Below are 20,379 nucleotides of genomic sequence, written 5' to 3'. Positions count from 1 at the left end.
TGATAACCAGTTATAACAGTGCCCCAGATAATTATTCAGTAAATAGGGTTTTCACCCATTGATTTTGAAAAATAGGGTGATTTAATTCTTGAAATAGGGTGAAATGAGTTATAAAAATGCATACTTTAAAATTATTGCTGCTTTACTTCTGTTGAAGCTGCACACTTGTATTGATTTAATAAAAATGCAATTTATCATAATTAACTTAAATAAACCAATTCGGCACTTACTGGCCCTTGCTTTCTTGGTTCGAAAAAGTTTGCTATCGACTGATATTTTTGCGAAACAATCGGGGACGTCTTTCGACCTCTCTCATACATTTTTATTTTGCATCGTTATTGAAAATTAAAGTACAGAAGTTTTAAAAATACATGCACAATGAACGACGGATAAAGTCAGATTAAAAACACATGTATGTTGTCGTAAATAATTTGGTTATTTTTTATCTATGAAATCTAGTCCGCAGAGCATTTGAATAACTTTGACTGTTTTCCTGCTCCGTCATACAGGCTCTTGCTGAATGAAAGTGTCTAGAATAATTTCAAAGTGAAAATACAGAAAATGAGCAAAGCATTTTCGATCGAAGCTATTGTATCGTACGCATCAAGTTTGACAAATTTGCGTAAACGTCAAATTTGTTGCGTTTTCAATACGCATTATTTTGTATTTCTTTGCGTTTTATAACAATTTAATAGGGTGAAAGACGCAGATACGCAGCTTATCTGGGGCACTGGTTATAAAACAGAAAAAAAATGCGTCCATTTGCCTTATACTCGCCCTTCAGCAAATGGACCATTTATGAATTGTAATAACAGCTGTATTTAGAATAGTGTTGGACCCACAATACACGTTGACTTACTTAACCCGTGTTTCGAAGTGTACAGTTAAGTCTGGTAATCTTGCTCGTCCGGTAATCTTGCGCACTTCGCATTTGTGAATCTTGCAGACGACGAATGGTTTTCTTTAGTGATGAAAGATGGAATTTCACATTTTAAAGAATTAACGGATTTAAAAGTTACGTATTCCATGCAAAATTAAATTCGATCATTACATTTAAACACCGGTTGCGTCATCCCTATACATCGTAAACACTGGCCTTCTTACGAAAAATTCAAAATGAATCACAAATTCCCTGCAGTCTTTAGCGTTTTCATACTTTAAATTAAGAATTCATAAATCCAACGAGTAATTAAGCATTCCATTGCACAATATCCGATCAGTTATGGTATTTTTTGCCATGAAAATATATCGCATCAGACGACATAGTCATCATTTCCCGCAATTCTGTCAAACCAATTTGGTATGATCTCTGCATGCGCAATGGCCTAGTTTTGATATTTTCTGTACACTATGGAAGCATGATCGTGGTATCAAACCTGTTATGCATTTTTTTCACGCATACCGGTACTTTTTTATTACATTGTTGAAATTGTCCACTATTATAAGTGATTATATTTTTTTTGATTTGTAGTGAACAAAAACTGCACTAGAAATCCACATTTAATTTCAATGGTTTTGCAAACTGATTTTTAAAATATTTTTCTGGAATGTTTTTTGTCAATAATTGGACACCATATGTCTACAATTTTGCCTTAACGAGGTCATTATACAAAGTGCGCAAGATTACCGGACACTGTGATAGTTTGAAAATGAGGTGAGTCATGTTTGTTTTGAAATCAAATCGGACAGTTCTTCACTGAATTAATCAGATATTTTTGTGTTAATAAGCACATGAACTTATAATTTTCATAATAAATTTAGATATTATGTTGCCAATTTATAAAAGAACATGTTTTTAAACCAATTTACCCTTAACTGCGCAAGATTACCGGACAGCATCGTAAGAACTCTCTGTCTGGTTGATTATTCTTCATCACATATCAAGCACTGGTACTTACCATTTTCCGATACATGAAGATGGTTTTCCTTTTGATGTGTCATTTAACTTAACATGAAGATATGAATTTAGTAAGGAGGGATTAATTTTAAGTTGGAAAATTAAATTCCAAAGCTTATTTCAGCACCGCAGCATACGGGTCTCTGAAAATCTACCCAGCCTAACCCCAAATGTAAGAGATAATTTCATTGGCCAAAATTCACAAAACAGAGCTGACTGGTTTTTTATTTTATTTACGTAGACTGTCAGCGGAGCAGCAATATCGAAAAACAGTCGGGTGCATATAAGCGCGCTTTTTTTAAATGGCAGGCGTTATTTTCTTGTTCAATCGCGTAATGAGCTTTATCAAACCACAAAATGTAGTCGCACCCAAAATAGATGTTGCTCACTACCAGGAGGGAGATCTCATCAAAGCCACTTACCAAAAAACAAACATACGATGCGGTGATCAGTGAAATCCATCGTAGGTAAATTCGTTTGATAGCCAAACTTTTTGGTACCAATCTAAAAGGTTCTTAAATGGGGTGAACACTTTTTTATGACTGAAAGCGTTAAGCCCGCCTTGTCACTAATGTTAATAAAATTCTGCCGGATAATACCGCAAAATGATATTTCAGTTCGCTCAACGCGGACCTATTTGACGAGGCGGTGTCTCGGTTAACAATGTCCCCTAAAAATTGTCCATATTTCAATCGCCGTAGAGCAAGTATATTTCACTTACTGTTTATAACACTGTGTATTGATAAAAAACACAAAGTATTGAAATAAATCAATATTAAAGTTAAGGGGTCTTCCTGATCATTGTTAAACAATTTGTTGTAAATAGTACAGGTTCGGGCAATCATATTTTCGGATAACGAAAAATAATCTTGTAAATAAATATATTATCATAATAATAATATTAAAATTTGTATATACTGTTGATTACAGATGACGAGGTTTCTCTTAAAGCAAGCAAAGCGACCGCCTAAGCATGCTTTCGAGGCAACTTAAGATAGGAAAAAAACTCAAGGTAGGTATTATTTTCAAGGCATGTTCACAGTTCAGTGACAGACAGGCAGTCCAAAATTACAGGCTTTAATATTTATGAATGTGAGTTGGACACTTAAATGAGACTCAAGAAATTCAATTTGCCTCCATTGAATAAGTGTTATTTTAAGTATTTTTTTATCAGTTGGTCAACACTGCCTATAGATATATGATTTTTTCCCTGTTATAAATGAAACATGAACACATTGTTCACAGTTATCCAATTTCACACTCACTCACTAGCCAGGGTTGAGTGAATTTATTTGAAAAAAAAAATCTGATGAACAAACGTTCGATAACATTAGCTAATTGTTTGTATGAGTAACTACTCAGACTAGCCAGAATTTCCAAATGTGAAATTTGATGGACTAAAAAAGAGTATTCATGATCGCATGACACAATGATCAAGTTTGGTTTTCAACACATTTCTTTAATGATATTAGAGTTCAGTGATCAAACACCAACAGAGCCTCGTGATAAGTTGCCTGTAAAGAGGAGCATGATCCCATCAGATGCCTCCGAAGAGATTGACCTGACGAACAATGCTGCAAAGCAAAATCTCAGTAGTATGTTGATTGTCTAATACTTTTTATTTAAATCCCTTAGAAATATATAAAATCCAGTATTATATTCAAATCATAAAAACCTGCAACAGTGTCTTGAATATATTGCGTTCGTATTTAAGTTGGTGCTGAATGTCAAATTGTGTTATCCATCACCAGTTTACTTACAAGGTTTGCTGTATTGAAGCATTCTCAATTTGAAAATACTAATGTTGTGATCAAATGTGTAATAATTTGTTTGAATACTTTGATAATAAGTACACTCAATATTGACTAAATAAAAAGACGTTATGTCTATATTTGTAATACTGTCCAGCTGGATCATTTAGACTTCTTGTTTAGTTTAAGATGTGACTACATTTGTTATCTAAATGATTTCAGAGCAAAGTGCTCAAACTCCTACAGAGCCTCGTGACAAGTTGCTTGTACACAGAAGAGCCTGATCCCATCAGATGCCTCCGAAGAGATTGAAAAGAACTGTTTACGGACATTTTCAGAACTGTTTTAGAACATTTGTTTCAGACTTATTTGAAGCAACCCTTCGAAACTGTTCTAAACATTTCTAGAATTGTACTGGAACACACCGGCTAGAACTGTTCTGTAATCATACTGAAAATGTTCTAGAATCATTCTGGAACAGTTGTTGAACGTTAAATGAGAAAAAATTTCTAAAACAATTCTATAACAGTTCTGGAAATTTATTCAAGAAAAAATCTGGAATAGTTCTAGAACGATAGTTTAAGAATTGTTCTTAGACTAGAACAGTTGTTGAACGTTAAATGAGAAAAATTTCTAGAACAATTCTATAACAGTTCTGGAAATTTATTCAAGAAAAATTCTGGAATAGTTCTAGAACGATAGTTCAAGAATTGTTCTAGAACAAACCTTCAGAACTGTTTCAGAACAAATTGTTCTAGAAATTATTCTCATTTAACGTTCAACAACTGTTCTAAATCGTTCTAGAGCATTTTAAGGATGATTCCAGAACACTTCTAGTCATTAGTTCCAGTACAATTCTAGAAATGTTATAGAACAGTTCTAAAAATCTTCGCAGGGGAATAGCTCACCTTGAGCACTTCGTCAGTGGGGGTAATCATGTGATAGTCAAGATGGCGTTGTACATTCCAAGACAATTATTTTTCGCCTTTTTATACCCTTTATTACTTTTGTTTTATTTTTAAATGACACTCACTTTCCAGTAAAATCCGTAAAAAGGTAGCGCTGTAAATTTGTATTAAAATACACTTTATTATATATACCTCGACATTTCTCCCGGCAAATTTTCTTCGTGGATCTGTAATAATGTCATCCAGGTAAGAAATTTTGCAGCAAGCAAACATGAGGTATATAAATATTAATACAATATAAAAGCTAGTAACTTTCTTGCTGATATGGCTGGAAAGTGCAAGATATCTAAATTAAAGAAGAACTAGTGGCTCAATATACAGGAAAAGAGGCTATATATGCTTATTGAAATAAAAAAAAACACAAGAGCTGTGTTTGTGAAACACAATGCCCCCTTGTAACTGCGCTTTGAAGCCACACGGCAGCTATTTTAGAAAACGAGAGCACTGCATAGTGGGTACCAACGATTGACTGCGGGTGCAGTTTTAAATTAGTATTTATTTATATATTTTTAGAGGTCACAGTGACTTTGACCTTTGACCTAGTGACCCAAAAATCGGTGTGGCATGTAGAACTCACCAAGGTCCTGCAGCAGCTATATATGAAGTTTCAAAGTTGTAGGAGGAAGCACTTTGATTTTAGAGCCAATTTATATAAGGTTTTAGCATGATGTGTACGGCGGACGGACTGGCTTTGACAATACCCCGGGTTTTCAAAGAAAACAGCTGAACTAAAAATTACCTTTGACCTTGAAGGATGACCTTGACCTTTCACCACTCAAAATGTGCATCTCCATGAGATTCACATGTGTGCCAAATATCAAGTTGCTTATAATATTCAATATTGCAAAAGTTATGACCAAGGTTAAGTTTTGGGACAGACAGGCACACACATACAATGACAGACAGAAAGGCCAAAAACAATATATCCCCGATCATTCGATCTGGGGTCATAAAAAAACATCATAGATATCATTTTGTATGAATTTTCTTATCAAAAGTGGTATTTCTAGTTCAGTACAGGAGATACATTTTCAAGAATAAACAATATCATTAAAGATGTTTTGGAAAATTATTAATTTTGTGCATTTCATCCAGTATTTAATAGTACCAGTATTTGGCCATCCTACTTCAGGCTGTAAATAAGTGCAACTTGTGTAAGAAATATGAGCTTCATAATTTTAGCTTTACATACAGCATGCCAATTAATTCAGTGCCAGGTACTGAACACACTTTACTACTATTAAATAATCAGTGGGTAATTGATAAATGTTACTTAATTATGCATAAAAATTCCCATTTTTATGATTCAAACAATTATTGCTGACTTCATAGCCTTCCAAACTTCCAAAACACAAACTTAAAACTCATTTGTCACTGTTTAGTCTCCAATTTACGAGTACAACAAATTCATTCAGGATAATGTAATTATTTATCTGGGAAAATTATTGCCAATCTGACATACAAATCTCAATAAATCATCTGGTTTCTACACCAAAATCTTGTTTTGATGGGTTCTATTCCATTTTCTTATCAATTATTAGCAACATATTATTAGCTTTCCAATTTCGCAGCCTTCCAAATGTGTACTTCGCAAAAAGATGTAATTTAAGATAAGTGCATTATTATTATAAATATTATTCCTCAAGGAATAGTACTGATTCAACAAAGCATGGATTTTTTGTGATATGAAACGTTTTCCCAGAAAAACATTCAATAAAGCAGCAGTTGCTAATTGAACTGTTTGTGTTTTCCCATCGCAAGGATGGACAAGTGAAAATTTGATAGAATTTTCGAAAAAATTGCTCAACAATCAAGTATCAAAACGATCATTTAAAAATCGGAGGATTAAAACCATCCCTTTTTTACCGGACAGAGATACTCCACTTATTTTCTCTGGACATTAAAAACTTAGAGGGAAACTTTTTTTTAACTTTAGGCATACAATAAGTATGTGTCAATCCATAAAAGTACAAAGATTAAGGGTACATAACAGGAGCAAAAAAGATTAAATACTATCATTGACAATTCATTTCCATCCTTGGATTGTGCATTTTTTGTTGCGCCATTTTTCGACCCTTATTTAAAATATCAAGATCATACTTATAACACAATTTTTAATGGTAATATTTCTCTAAACTTTGCATGAACACACAGTCCACAGGTTCAAATACTGTGAGGATTTGGTATTGAGTGCACAGAGAAAAAACACATGAATTTATGAGACACATTTTTAAGCTTACCGTAAGACATTTGTGTGAACGACTTATGTAACAACATAGAAGTTACAACCTGTATCCAATGGGCACAGGACATTCCTAGTGTGAATTAGCCTTTTCCACATGAATGAATATTTTTTATATTTTTTTTAAATGAATGATGAACAATGAAGTAAAATTCCCAACAAACTGTAAAATGCCCAAATTTGAAATGGGTCTTACATGCAACATGCTGTCTGACAACATGGTAAACATGATTTGCAAAGGTATTGTAAAACTACATTTTCAGTGATGAAATTACAGAAGTTACATTATCTTTGAGATAGAGAGTCGAAGTGTTACAAGCAACAAGCCCTTTTGTGAACATTAAAATTTTGTGGTTAGTTTCTTTCAATATCAAAAAGCAGACTTAACAAAAAATGTGACTCGCCGTCTGTTCAGGTTTTATGCTGTTTGCTGCTCATCAGTATCTAAGGGTTGGAAATGAAGCCTTTAAAACTTGAATCTTAAGTAAGAAAGGCCTTTTATTAAAATTAAATTTCTAAGGGACTACAAATGCGTCAAAATATGTATCTATGGTGTAAAGGGTTAAGGGAAAGGGGCAAACTTTGCTTCAGTCCAATTAAAATCTGACAAGGTTCTTGGCTACACACTGAGATTTGTTAGTCATTGTTTCAATTTAGGAAAAAAAAACATAATTGTAAATCTAAATTTAAAGAAAAACTTTCAAAATCACACATCACAGTTTTATAATAACTATTAACTTTGCTGTAAACAGCCTTCCAGTTTGTGTTGACTTTTTATTTATATTGTTTTAGGTAATAACAAGAGCTGTCTCCATAGGAAGACATATATGCCCCCGAAAAACGCTTTTTCGAAACCTATATGCAGATTTCGAAACCTTAATGCGGACCCTAAGTTCAAGGTAAAGGTCAAAGGGGTCAACATTTGTGTGCCTATGACAGACGGACAGACAGACGGACATGCGATCACTATATGCCCGCCTTCAGGAACATAAAAAATGATTATTTCATTTTTTTTTAAAGCTATGCACAAATTAGAATATGTATAACAACACTCAGGAAATGTGATTTTTTAAGGAATCTTACATATATATATAAATGTCAAACAAACAGGTGGATGATTCATATTTTAACATGTTATTAGCCACAAAAATCTGTTAATGGCTTGCTGACATAATAATTATTGTAAATCTGTCAAAAAATGACTTTTATTGTAAATTGTTTGCTACCAACATGATATTGCGCTAACAAACATGTTAAAATAATAACAATATTTCAACATCATTTCAGTATTTGTCTACGTTTCTTCAAGATAATAAGCCATAACTGTCTGACTTCCATTTATAATCATAAATAATCTGAAGTATATATTAACACAGTTATAGCCCGGAAACAGCCCTGAAATATTTTTAAAAACGGATATATAAGAGACTGTACTACTTGACTTATCAATAATTTATTTTGTAACTGTTAATTTATTTGCAGAAGTTTAATATTACCATTTAATTCTGTAAATACCATGTTAAAATTGTGGTAAATTTTGTCACAATTGTTGGAACATTAAAATGATTATTAGAAAAATTTGAATATATATGTGAAGGACGAATATCAATTACTTAATTTACAAGATAATATATTATCATTCAAATGTAACTGACCTAAAATATTTGTCAATGTGTGTAAAATAAATGCTTTTTATCCTTTTAGAATTATGCCCATATGAAATGAATGTAATAATTTTCTGAGGAATGGGACTTTAAAGTGGAACAAATGTTGAGTCAAGACCACCATCCCATCTGAGGATCTCATGCAAATACACAAGTCATGTTCAACAAGTGCCCATAACAGTCATAGTAAGGACATGTTGGTATCTGAAAAGATGAATTGGGTTGAATAACATTGTGACATTTGTTATTCCCACCTAAGATTTTGTAGTTATGAGGTCAGAGATATAAAGCACATTGACCAAGCACCATGGGAGGTCCGCAGATGGGATTTTATTGCATCATCAGGGATGGAGGTTCATGAACCCCTTTTTAAGAGTTCATTTACTGCTCATGAACCATTTCAATAGGGTGTTGACAGTTCATGAACTCAAGAAATGTGTCATACTTGTAAACTCTTTTTCAGTCATGGTATAGAGTTCATTAATTATTTCTTGAACACAACATCCCAACGCCGTGAGTTCATGAACTGTTCATGATGTTGATCTTTGTAAGTTTTTTATTTTGCACAGCCAACAGGGGTAAAATCATGAATAAAGACCATATTGTTAGTTTACTTTCATGTTTGTTTGTTTGTGGTTATAAGATTTCTACTTGTGTTTTTGCACAATATTATTATTTGACAAAATTATGGTTACTCTACTTTAAAAATATTATCTGAATTCAATTGTTGCTGTATGTCACAGTGCATCAATTATCAAGAACATCAGGTCTTCTTTATGTGTAAATGGCATCATTTGTGTGATCACTACCACCATGCAACTAGCATGTTTAACATGTCACATGTATTTCATAATTAGTCAACTGCAAATGCTTTAACCATGCAATCTCTTTGAATATTTCACTTCTATATGCAGGAATTTTCCAATATTTTGGGTGTAAGACTTCTATAATTCATGGGAGTACATTTTTATCTTATAAAAAATGACCAAAATCAAATGTAATTAATTTAATTTGTTCTACTAAGTACGTAAAGATTATTTACGTGCATGGTGTCAGAACAACCTCATGCATTTTTGGCTGTCTTCCTCAGGTTAAAGTCTCAACATGCATTTCCTCTTTTGCTTTGTAAAATGAAAATGATACTTCACCAGACTCTGGATTTTGATTTCAAGGAAATTTCCTAATTTCTGTAAATTCAAGCTTCATTTGATTGGCATTTCATTAAGAGAAAGTTTCTAATTAAACTAAAAGGCAAATGTGGTCTTTAAGCAATGTCAAAGCTCTTTATGCCAAAAGTCACTTAATTAAGCTAAAGAATTATTTGGAACAAAAAGACATAAATCAAGTAATTATGTGTCTCATTTCTACAACAAATGAGCACCGATTGACAGAGATGGATAGGGAGACATTATTTATCATGCAAACATTGCTCACACTTTACGTCTGTCAGATAGTTACTAGTTTCAAACTAGTTCCAACAATAAAACAATATGAATGCAAAAGTCAAACAACAACTTTCCAATGGTTGTTAAATACAACAAGCAAATTCGTGGAATTGATATGCCCCACAAAATAACTTTTGTTTAAGGAATGGGTGCAAGTCCCTTGATATACAGTATAATCATAAATAAATGTAGGGTAATTGTTTGTATGCATTGCATTCTCCATCATAATATCTATTCACCCATGAAGTAATTGATATTGAAATCTTATAGGGTATCTGAGATATAGCCTTGAAAAGTTACATCATACAAAATAACAATGCGCTGTTACTCTTAGTTAAGAAAGTGTAGGGTTATGACACTTCTTCTTATTGATTTCTACACTCCCATGAAGTTTCATGTTGGAGTGTTGTAATGCATGTGACATAATAATAGCCCTGAAAAGTTCCACCTTACAAAGACAACAAAGGGCACTAACCATTATTTAAGAACTAGTGACCTGAAAATCAAAAGAGGTCATCTGCGAGTCATCATCAATGTACCTATGAAGTTTCATGATCCTAGGTGTAAGCTTTCTTGAGTTATCATCCGGAAACCATTTTACTGCGTCAAGTCACCGTGACCTTGACCTTTGACATAGTGACCTGAAAGTCAATAGGAGTCATCTGCAAGTCATGATCAATGTACCTATGAAGTTTCATGATCCTAGGCGTAAGCTTTCTTGAGTTATCATCCGAAAACCATTTTTCTAAGTTGAGTCACCGTGACCTTCACCTTTGACCTAGTGACCTGAAAATCAATAGGGGTCATCTGCGAGTCATGATCAATGTACCTATGAAGTTTCATGATCCTAGGCATAAGCATTCTTAAGTTATCATCCAGAAACCATTTTACTATTTCGGGCCACCGTGACCGTGACCTTTGACCTGAAAATCAATAGGGGTCATCTGCGAGTCATGATTAATGTACCTATGAAGTTTCATGATCCTAGGCATAAGCGTTCTTGAATTATCATTCGGGCACCATTTTTCTATTTTAGGTCACCGTGACCTTGACCTTTGACCTAGTGACCTGAAAGTCAATAGGGGTCATCTGGGAGTCATGATCAATTTACCTATGAAGTTTCATGATCCTAGGCGTAAGCGTTCTTGAGTTATCATCCGGAAACCATTTTTCTTAGTTGAGTCACCGTGACCTTGACTTTTTACCTAGTGACCTGAAATTCAATAGGGGTCATTTGCAAGTCATGATCAATGTACCTATGAAGTTTCATAATCCTAAGCATAAGCGTTCTTGAGTTATCATCCAGAAACCATTTCACTATTTCAGGTCACCGTGACCTTTGACCTAGTGACCTGAACATCAATAGGGGTCATCTGCCAGTCATGATCAATGTACCTATAAAGTTTCATGATCCCAGGCATAAGCGTTCTTGAGTTATCATCCGGAAACCATTTTACTATTTCGGGTCACTGTGACCTTGACCTTTGACCTAGTGACCTGAAAATCAATAGGGGTCATCTGCAAGTCATGATCAATCTACCTATGAAGTTTCATGATCCTAGGCATAAGTGTTCTTGAGTTATCATCCAGAAACCATTTTACTATTTTGGGTCACTGTGACCTTGACCTTTGACCTAGTGACCTGAAAATCAATAGGGGTCATCTGCGATTCATGATCAATGTACCTATGAAGTTTCATGATCCTAGGCATAAGTGTTCTTGAGTTATCATCCGAAAAACCATTTTATTATTTCGGGTCACCGTGACCTTTACCTTTGACCTAGTGACCTCAAAATCAATAGGGGTCATCTGCGAGTCATCATCAATGTACCTATGAAGTTTCATGATCCTAGGCCTAAGCGTTCTTGAGTTATCATCAGGAAACCATCGGGTGGACAGACTGACATACGGACGGACCGACATGTGCAAAACAATATACCCCCTCTTCTTCGAAGGGGGGCATAAAAAGAAGGGTTATGGTCCTTAAGTAAGGCACTTCTCATTAAAATCAATACACCAATGAAGTTTTAAGATAAAATTTTGCATGGTATCTTAAGTGTAAGGTTATGTTTCTTGTGCATGGCACTTCTCCTCATTGATATCTATACACCTATGAAGTTTCATGTCAATATCTTATATACTGTCCGAGATAAAGAGAATAAAAGGTAACTGTCCCATCGTTTTGTAATATATCAGGCGAGGCTTAGACTAATATAACGGTGAGGCTTGCCGAGCCGTTATTTTATTCGTGCCAAGCCTGATATATAACAAAACGATGGGACAGTAACCTGTTTTTCTATTTATCATACCACACTTTCCTAAAAACCTGCAAGACAATCCATTTTTTATATTTTAAATGTACGCTGATTTTGCCGAGCCAGCTTTTACATGTTGACACGCATGTAGCAACGGCGTTCAAAAGGACGACACGAAAAATCGCTTATTTTTAACATCGTATGAAGAAAAAAAGTTGTTTGCACTACGAATTGGAAGAGTACACCCGCTTTAATTATAAACATCTTGAATTGGAGATCAGAAATGGACTGCATTGACAAATTTAATCGAAGAATATACTTCACCGAATAGTTTGGAGAGGCCATTATGGAGATATGTATTGAAATTGACATTTTGATGATGGTGTCAATATTGACATAAGCGTGTTAAATCGTTTCTTTAAATAGTTGAGGATTAGCATACAGTTATCATTTGTCTTGACTTTCTGTGCAACACTTGCGAGTGCAATGTCTATATCGATATTTAAGATATATTGTCCCATTGATGATGTCATTTAACTTCCGTATTGCGGGCTGTGGTGATTTTTTAAAAATAAACGTTTTTGTGATTTATGACTTTAAACTAGAATGAAATTGTTCTGTTGAACCTGATTCATGTTGATAGAAATAATTGGCTTTATTGCAAATTCCACGTAACTCCAGACATTGACTGATATAAGAACTTCCTGTTGACTATGATATAAAAAAATATATCACAATGCGGAGAATCACGTGGTCAGATTTGAGAGAAAATGGCCGCCGATGCCTCGATTCAATGGAGAAATTGAGTCTTCAAACAAGTGCATCTACCTTATTACTTACTTGTTTTTAATCGGATAACGATTATCATAGGGCCAGCCAGGAAATCGCGAAATATTCCATGAGTTATCTCCACACTCCGACCAACCAGAGGAAAATGGTTGATACTCGCTGAAACCACTCACGACTTGCCTTATGATAGGCGTCATCCGATTAAAATAAAGAAAGTAATAAGGTAGATGTACCAGTTTGAAGACTCAATTTCTCCAACAAATGGCGGCCATTTTCCTCAAATCTGACCACGTGATTCCCCGCATTGTATCAGGCAACGTTATATCAGGCAGATATCAATGCGGTGGTATGATAAATAGCCCTAAAAAGTTTTGTGAAAGACGGACCGACAGACTGATAGACAGACAGATGGTCAGACTGACAAAGCCGATTCTATATCCCTCCGCCTATGGTAGGGAATAAATATGAGACTCTAAATTAGGGACTTATAAATTGTTTTTGTTGTATTTTGGTTTAATTACATGAACAAATGTTGTGAGTATATAAGTTTTTGTGCCCATTTTTAACTGAATTTAGGTCAAAATCATTGCAGTCAGTTAAACCACTGACCTTTTTTTGGTTCAGCTGCTTTACCAGTACTTAGTTGTCATACTAGTTCCACTTACTGACAACTGTCCCACTGGGGTTTAGTTCCTAAGGTCAGAGATATCTATTGTTGTTTTTACCTGACCATCAGTTAAACAAGGATCAATAATGCTTTCTTGCAAAGGAGCAATCCATCATGATTATCAGGGATGCCAATGAAGGGAGGCCATTATAGTGCAGGATATTACAGGACAAGGTGAAAAATATCATGTCAATGTGTCACACTAGGGAAAATTGCAAATCAAATTAGCTGTCAGCAAGTTTAATCAGCTACTGAAATTTACTGTTTTTTCTTGACGTGGCAATTATCCTTGCAGTAGCCAAAGAATCTACAAGCATTTGAAGAATGTGTGATCACCATGACCATTCAGGCACCATAGAATTTCCTATCTGCCTATCAAATTTTGAAATCATATATTGCATTTAGAAACAAATTTGGTTGTCATGCAAACATCTCAGAAAGAAATAAAGGATTAAGGGAGTTCAAAACAATTTAATGTGAAATGAACTGATGCCAAAATAAATAAGGAATCCCATCAATCCCTTCCTTTAAACGAATATCATGTTGCTAAATTGTTTTTTGCCATATTTAGTTAAAATAAAATGGGTCAAACAATTTGTGTTACATTACCATTGGTTTTTTATATTTTGTAATACAAACTTCTGCAGCAAACAAGCATTTCCTGAAAAAAGGAAAGCTGAACAATTATATACAAATCATTCTTTTTCATATAAGACTGTTCAATTTTAAAGATTCATATCAGAAAACAGACCTACATATTACCATGACAATTATGCTACTAACACCAAGCTGCCTCTAATGGATGAGATTTATTAATGATCATTATCTTAATTGGTGAATTTCCGTGAACTTATAAAACAGTTGTTCCTGCAGAAGAATTTCCACAGAAAGGGGTCAGTCCGCTGTGAAATTTCACAATCACACACACATAGTTCTTTAGAAATCCTGAAAAATTATTTAGAATTACCTCAGTTTCCCCAGATACTGATTAGGAAAACATTTTGATTCTCAATACCAATCAGGTTTCACTGTCATTAAGACTTACGTTCTTTTCTTGTATGAAGTATGTAAGAACTGCTTGAATCCAATTAAGTGGCATTAATCATTACAGTTTTAAAGGCTTATTTTATCTTCAGCTCACATGATGTGAGGTACAAACAAGTAATCTCTATAAAACAAAGACAACAGTATGCTGTGTTCAATAAATGCTTTTGTCCACAGTGAAAGCATATATATAGTCAGTATCAATTCATAGTTTAAAGAAGTCTTAGTCCAAAATAAGTTCAATGTCAAGGAAAAATAACTTTCAGAATGAATAAGGCAGGGAGGATAAATGACATAAAATTAAAATAAAAGAAAATAATTACACCCACTTGAGGGCTGGTGCATTGGCTCATTTGGGAGATATTTTGTATTGGAAGTTGGTACCTTTTTTAAGATGCTACCCCCCCCCCAAACCAAAAACCTGAATCATAATGTTGTTTATTTTCCACTTTTCCCCTTTCATCATTACATAAGATAAAATCTTTAGAGAACCATTTTCTCCACCAGTCAAATATTGCAAAGTTCCAAAGTTATAAAACACATTTACATGTCCAAAACTAGATCTAGTGAAACTATTTATAATGCTGATATTGGCTTCTACCTCCAAGAACTTCCACCCTCCAACCCTTAAAATATTCCCTCAAATCCAGAGTGTCAAAGGCATGAAACGGTACAACCTTAAAATTGCCAAGGAGAGAATGAACACAACCAAAGCAGCACAGAAAGTTGCAAAAGAGATCTATGCCAAGTACAAACACGGCACTGCGTTCTGTATTTCTTTGAGCACCATTCAGACTTAGTTAGAAAATGTCTGGAAACAATTTAGTGAAGGAAAAAAAAGGTATGCACAGACAGGTAAAGAAGTGTCAGTTGCTGTTCAACAATATAAAAAGTCATTTCATACTAAGAGTGCGCTCGTTGATGTACTAACAAGAAGATGCACAAATAAGCCCCAGCACAAATTAAGGCACAACAAAAAGTTTTCAATGCTGTTGGCAAATACACATGAGTTGCGTTCTGAGAAAACTGGGCATAACTCATGTGCGTTAAGTGTCGTCCCAGATTAGCCTGTGTAGTCCGCACAGGCTAATCAGGGACGACACTTTCCACTTTTATGGTATTTTTAGTTTCCAGGAAGTCCCTCCTTACTGACAATCAAGTTTAGGCGGAAAGTGTTGTCCCTGATTAGCCTGTGTGGACTGCACAGGCTAATCTGGGATGACACTTTACGCACATGCATTAAGCCCAGTTTTCTCAGAACAAGGCTCACATGTATGTACAACTTGGAATCACCGGCAGGGCAGATCTTTTGTGGCAAGCACTCTACACTGGGTTTCAGCAGTGCTATGAAAGAAGTCATGCTGTTTTGGAGGTTGATATGGAGATGAACCAAGTGATACAGAGTTTCATGGAAGATATTGATGTAGACAGGACAAATTCCTGTGTGGATGGACAGGCACTAATGACATGTTGCTTAACCCTACCCCTCTCAAAAGCAAAGTAAAAATGGCTTTGTGCAAACAGCATTATACCAGAACAGCCTGTGAGTAACTCACAGTCTGTTCAGGTTTTATGCTGTTTGCTGCTCATCAGTATCTAAGGATTGGAAATGATGCCTTTAAAACTTAAATCTAGAAAAAAAGGTCTTTAATTAAATCTAACTTTCTAAGGGACTACAAACGCGTGAAAATAAGTATCTAAGTCGTAAGGATTAAGTTGTTGGCTACTGAGAACGACAACAAACCCTGGAAAGGCTAAAGGGAATTCCTCCTCTTCAAGTTTTGACATATCACTTTAGCCATTTTTAAGCCAGAACCCTCATTAAAAATTGCTTGGCCAGCCTTGTCATTGAAATGATATAGTTTCTCTACCTCAAGGTGACCTCGTGACATTTTACTGACTTTGTGTGCACTTCTATACCCAACCATAGAGAAAGATGCTACCCATTTTCAGATCAGAGAGTTCTACAATGGACTTCATACAAGCTGGAATCAGCTGATCAGCGACATTTACTCTACGTTTACAATTGAGTATCCTGCAGTGTCTGATCATGACTAGGATTGGTAGTGTATGGAATGAGTGATGTATTGGACGTCATCATTGATGACGTTCAATCGAACGAATGATAAAGGGGGCTAAGTTTCGTTAAGCTGAGGCAAATCACTGCGATTTGGGAGTCTTGAAAACTGGCCGAAAACGTTTGCTGAAATTTGACATGTATATGTACCAGAATGCGATCTACCTGTTGGCGTAGGCGTTATACCTTGGAAAAATCAAGTTTTTGAGGATTTTGCGTTTGAATATTTTTTATGGGAAACCACACGCGCTAAGATAAACATTGTGACGTCACGTCATAAAAGCGCTTAGGCTAGCTTCCATCTTGTTAAGAAACAAAGTAACTGACGTTACGCGTTATTAATGCAATATACAGTTAGGCGTTAAATCGATAAACAACGATAATTGTGTTTGAATATCAATACGAAGTACACATGCATGTCTTTTGTGGAGATCGAGTGTGGTTGTTTAGATATATATATAAATGACAAAAATGTATGTGTTATTGTGTGCGACGAGTTGAAGAAAGGTTTACACGGCGAGGCTTTCCGAGACGTGTCGGATAAATGTAAGTACACACTGGTATTAACATGGTATTCTATTTATCAGATAATATCATTAAGATACATGATAATCATGAGACAAATACATTATTAATTTAGGGTTTAATTATTGAATCAATAAATAAACGTGAGCACCAAAGCAATTTAGTATAAACAACACGCTTACCTTAATGACGACGATAATCCAATATTTATAACAATTACAATTATGTATGATAAACACACAATCCGAAATACGTTTTTGCATTCGTTAGATGCTTTAAACAAATAAATAACTGTTAAAAACATCCAGAGAATTTAACTTAAAATTGTTTTTGTTGACAAATAAATTACGTCACACAACATACGTCATAAATTGCGCAATCAGTTGCATGCAAAATAAAAGTACGGAAAGCCGGTTTTGAGAAATGTTTATATAGAGCAGCAAAATAGTATGATATAAACAATAACAAACGGCAGAGCGGGGACGGACTTCTCAAAATAGCATTAATTGAAATAGTTTAATGTATATTAAAATCTCTGCGATACCTTTGGTGACCATCATCAAATTCACAGAAAAAATAAAATACAATGTAAGTATCACGTGTACTTGAATTTGTCCGACGAGTTGAAGAAAGGTTTACACGGCGAGGCTTGCCGTGAGCAACACATCATTAGCAGCATAAAGTGCGTAACAAATAAACACAAGAGTTCCGCGGTCGGAGATGACCGCATTGAAGCCGGATTTTTTATTTAAATGACAGGAAAGTACCTTTCGTGTTTTTGTCAATGCAATACTTAAATTACTGAAATATTGTTCAAAGGTCAAAATGAAATGTAAGTACTTTTCAAGGCATGAGCAAACCTTGTGTTATGTTTTGAATGCATGCATATACATGAACAACAATAACATTTAAGGTCACAAATATGAACTTGAATTGACAATTAGGAAAGTTTGATCTCAATTTTTTTATTAGCAAATTAGTAAGATATTGTTTGAAGTTTCCATCAATTTCATTATCAAATGTAAGAAAATAAACTTAGATGAAATAATACTATTTATTGTTTTGCTTTCACATACCTACACAGAAATCAAATGAATGACATTGAAATGAGCAGTGGTGATCTTCTAGTACTGGCCAACCTTTATGTCAAGTTTGAAGACTCTAGGTACAAGCATACCAAAGTTATAACATGGAATAAGAACTTTAACATTTTTACCTACCAAAGTTATAAGAACTTTAACATTTTTACATTCAAGGTCACAGTGACCTTGACCTTAGAATGAATGACCTTGAAATGACCAGTGGTCATCTAAGTGTGCTTGCAAACCTTCATGTCAAGTTTGAAGACTCTATGTCCAAGCATACCAAAGTTATAACAATTTTAACATTTTAACATTTAAGGTCACAGTGACCTTGACCTTCAAATGAATGACATTGAAATGACCAGTGGTCATCTTCTAGTACTGGCCAATCTTTATTTCAAGTTTGAAGACTCTAGGTACAAGCATACCAAAGTTATAACATGAAATAAGAACTTTAACATTTTTACATTCAAGGTCACAGTGACCTTGACCTTCAAATGAATGACCTTGAAATGTCCAGTGGTTACTTACTAGTTCTGGCCAACCTTCATGTCAAGTTTCAAGACTCTAGGTCCAAGCATACCAAAGTTATAACAACTTTAACATTTTTACATTCAAGGTCACAGTGACCTTGACCTTCAAATGAATGACCTTGAAATGTCCAGTGGTTACTTACTAGTTCTGGCCAACCTTCATGTCAAGTTTCAAGACTCTAGGTCCAAGCATACCAAAGTTATAAGAACTTTAACATTTTTTATATTGAAGGTCACAGTGACCTTCACCTTCAAATGAATGACCTTGAAATGACCAGTGGTCATCTGTTAATCCTGGCCAACCTTCATGTCAAGTTTGAAGACTCTAGGTCCAAGCATACCAAAGTTATACCATGAAATAAGAACTTTAACATTTTTACATTCAAGGTCACAGTGACCTTGACCTTCAAATGAATGACCTTGAAATGACCAGTGGTTACTAACTAGTTATGGCCAACCTTCATGTCAAGTTTCAAGACTCTAGGTCCAAGCATACCAAAGTTATAAGAACTTTAACATTTTTTATATTGAAGGTCACAGTGACCTTGACCTTCAAATGAATGACCTTGAAATGACCAGTGGTCATCTGTTAATCCTGGCCAACCTTCATGTCAAGTTTGAAGACTCTAGGTCCAAGCATACCAAAGTTATACCATGAAATAAGAACTTTAACATTTTCGAGCACGCCGCCACCCCGCCCGCCCGCCCGCCCGCCCCCCCGCCCGCCCGACAACATCAATCTATAAGCCGAGATTTTTTCGAAAAAAATCCGGCTAAAAATAATCAAACATAATAATAATTTAACGTAGCTAGCACATTTAAATATCTATTGCAACTGACACCGTTTTGTAGCGAAATTTGATGACTCAATTTCAGCTTTAACAAGAGTTATAAAAATACTTAATTAAGTATAAACGTCACGCTTATCTAAATGACATTATTAATCCAATGTTTGTAACAATAAGTTGACTACTTTAATCCAAAGTTTATAACAAACAATTTGAAACGATATGCACTTTTACCTTTATTAATCCATGTCTTTATCGAAACTTAGTTCAAACCACACAATTGTATTGTATTCCTATTTATGTTTACATTTATGCATGATGAACACACAATCCGAAATACGTTTTGCATTCGTTCGATGCTTTAAACAAATAGTTTACAGATTTAAAACACAACGTCCGCGACATGTCCTTAAATTCCAGAGAGTGTAAATAAAACTGTTGTGTTTCGTCACAGAAATGACGTCACACAATGTACTGCGTAATACATTTCGTAATATAAAATCAAAGCGCTGATTGCATTACAAAATGATTTCAACACTATCTTGAACGCAAAGCTATAATGATGATTCAATAAAATACACAGAATTTTGTAGACACAGAAAAAGGCTTAATGCTAGTCGATAGTGTTTAAGATGGGAATGTCCGACACACT

The 20,379-nt window shown here is 34.7% G+C and overlaps 2 long non-coding RNA genes across 3 annotated transcripts; one reads left to right on the top strand and one right to left on the bottom strand.

Annotated features, from left to right (window-relative positions):
* Positions 1-2,537: 2,537 nt before the first annotated feature.
* On the top strand, positions 2,538-3,976 carry LOC127856196 (uncharacterized). The gene is made up of 4 exons (XR_008037892.1): positions 2,538-2,603; positions 2,828-2,909; positions 3,370-3,492; positions 3,871-3,976. It is a non-coding gene; the product is annotated as an uncharacterized LOC127856196 (long non-coding RNA).
* A 14,293-nt stretch (positions 3,977-18,269) lies between these two features.
* On the bottom strand, positions 18,270-19,622 carry LOC127856194 (uncharacterized). Of its 2 annotated transcripts, none has more exons than XR_008037890.1 (2): positions 19,484-19,622; positions 18,270-19,182 (listed from the first exon to the last, which is right to left on the bottom strand). It is a non-coding gene; the product is annotated as an uncharacterized LOC127856194 (long non-coding RNA). The 2 variants fall into 2 exon arrangements; XR_008037889.1 differs by lacking the exon at positions 19,484-19,622 and adding an exon at positions 19,338-19,431.
* Between the last annotated feature and the right edge of the window lie 757 nt (positions 19,623-20,379).

This window comes from Dreissena polymorpha, chromosome 13 (genome assembly GCF_020536995.1).
Source record: "Dreissena polymorpha isolate Duluth1 chromosome 13, UMN_Dpol_1.0, whole genome shotgun sequence".
In the NCBI taxonomy this organism is placed as follows: domain Eukaryota; kingdom Metazoa; phylum Mollusca; class Bivalvia; order Myida; family Dreissenidae; genus Dreissena; species Dreissena polymorpha.
Note: the sequence above shows the minus strand (reverse complement) of the source record. Positions and strands in the feature narration are given on the sequence as shown.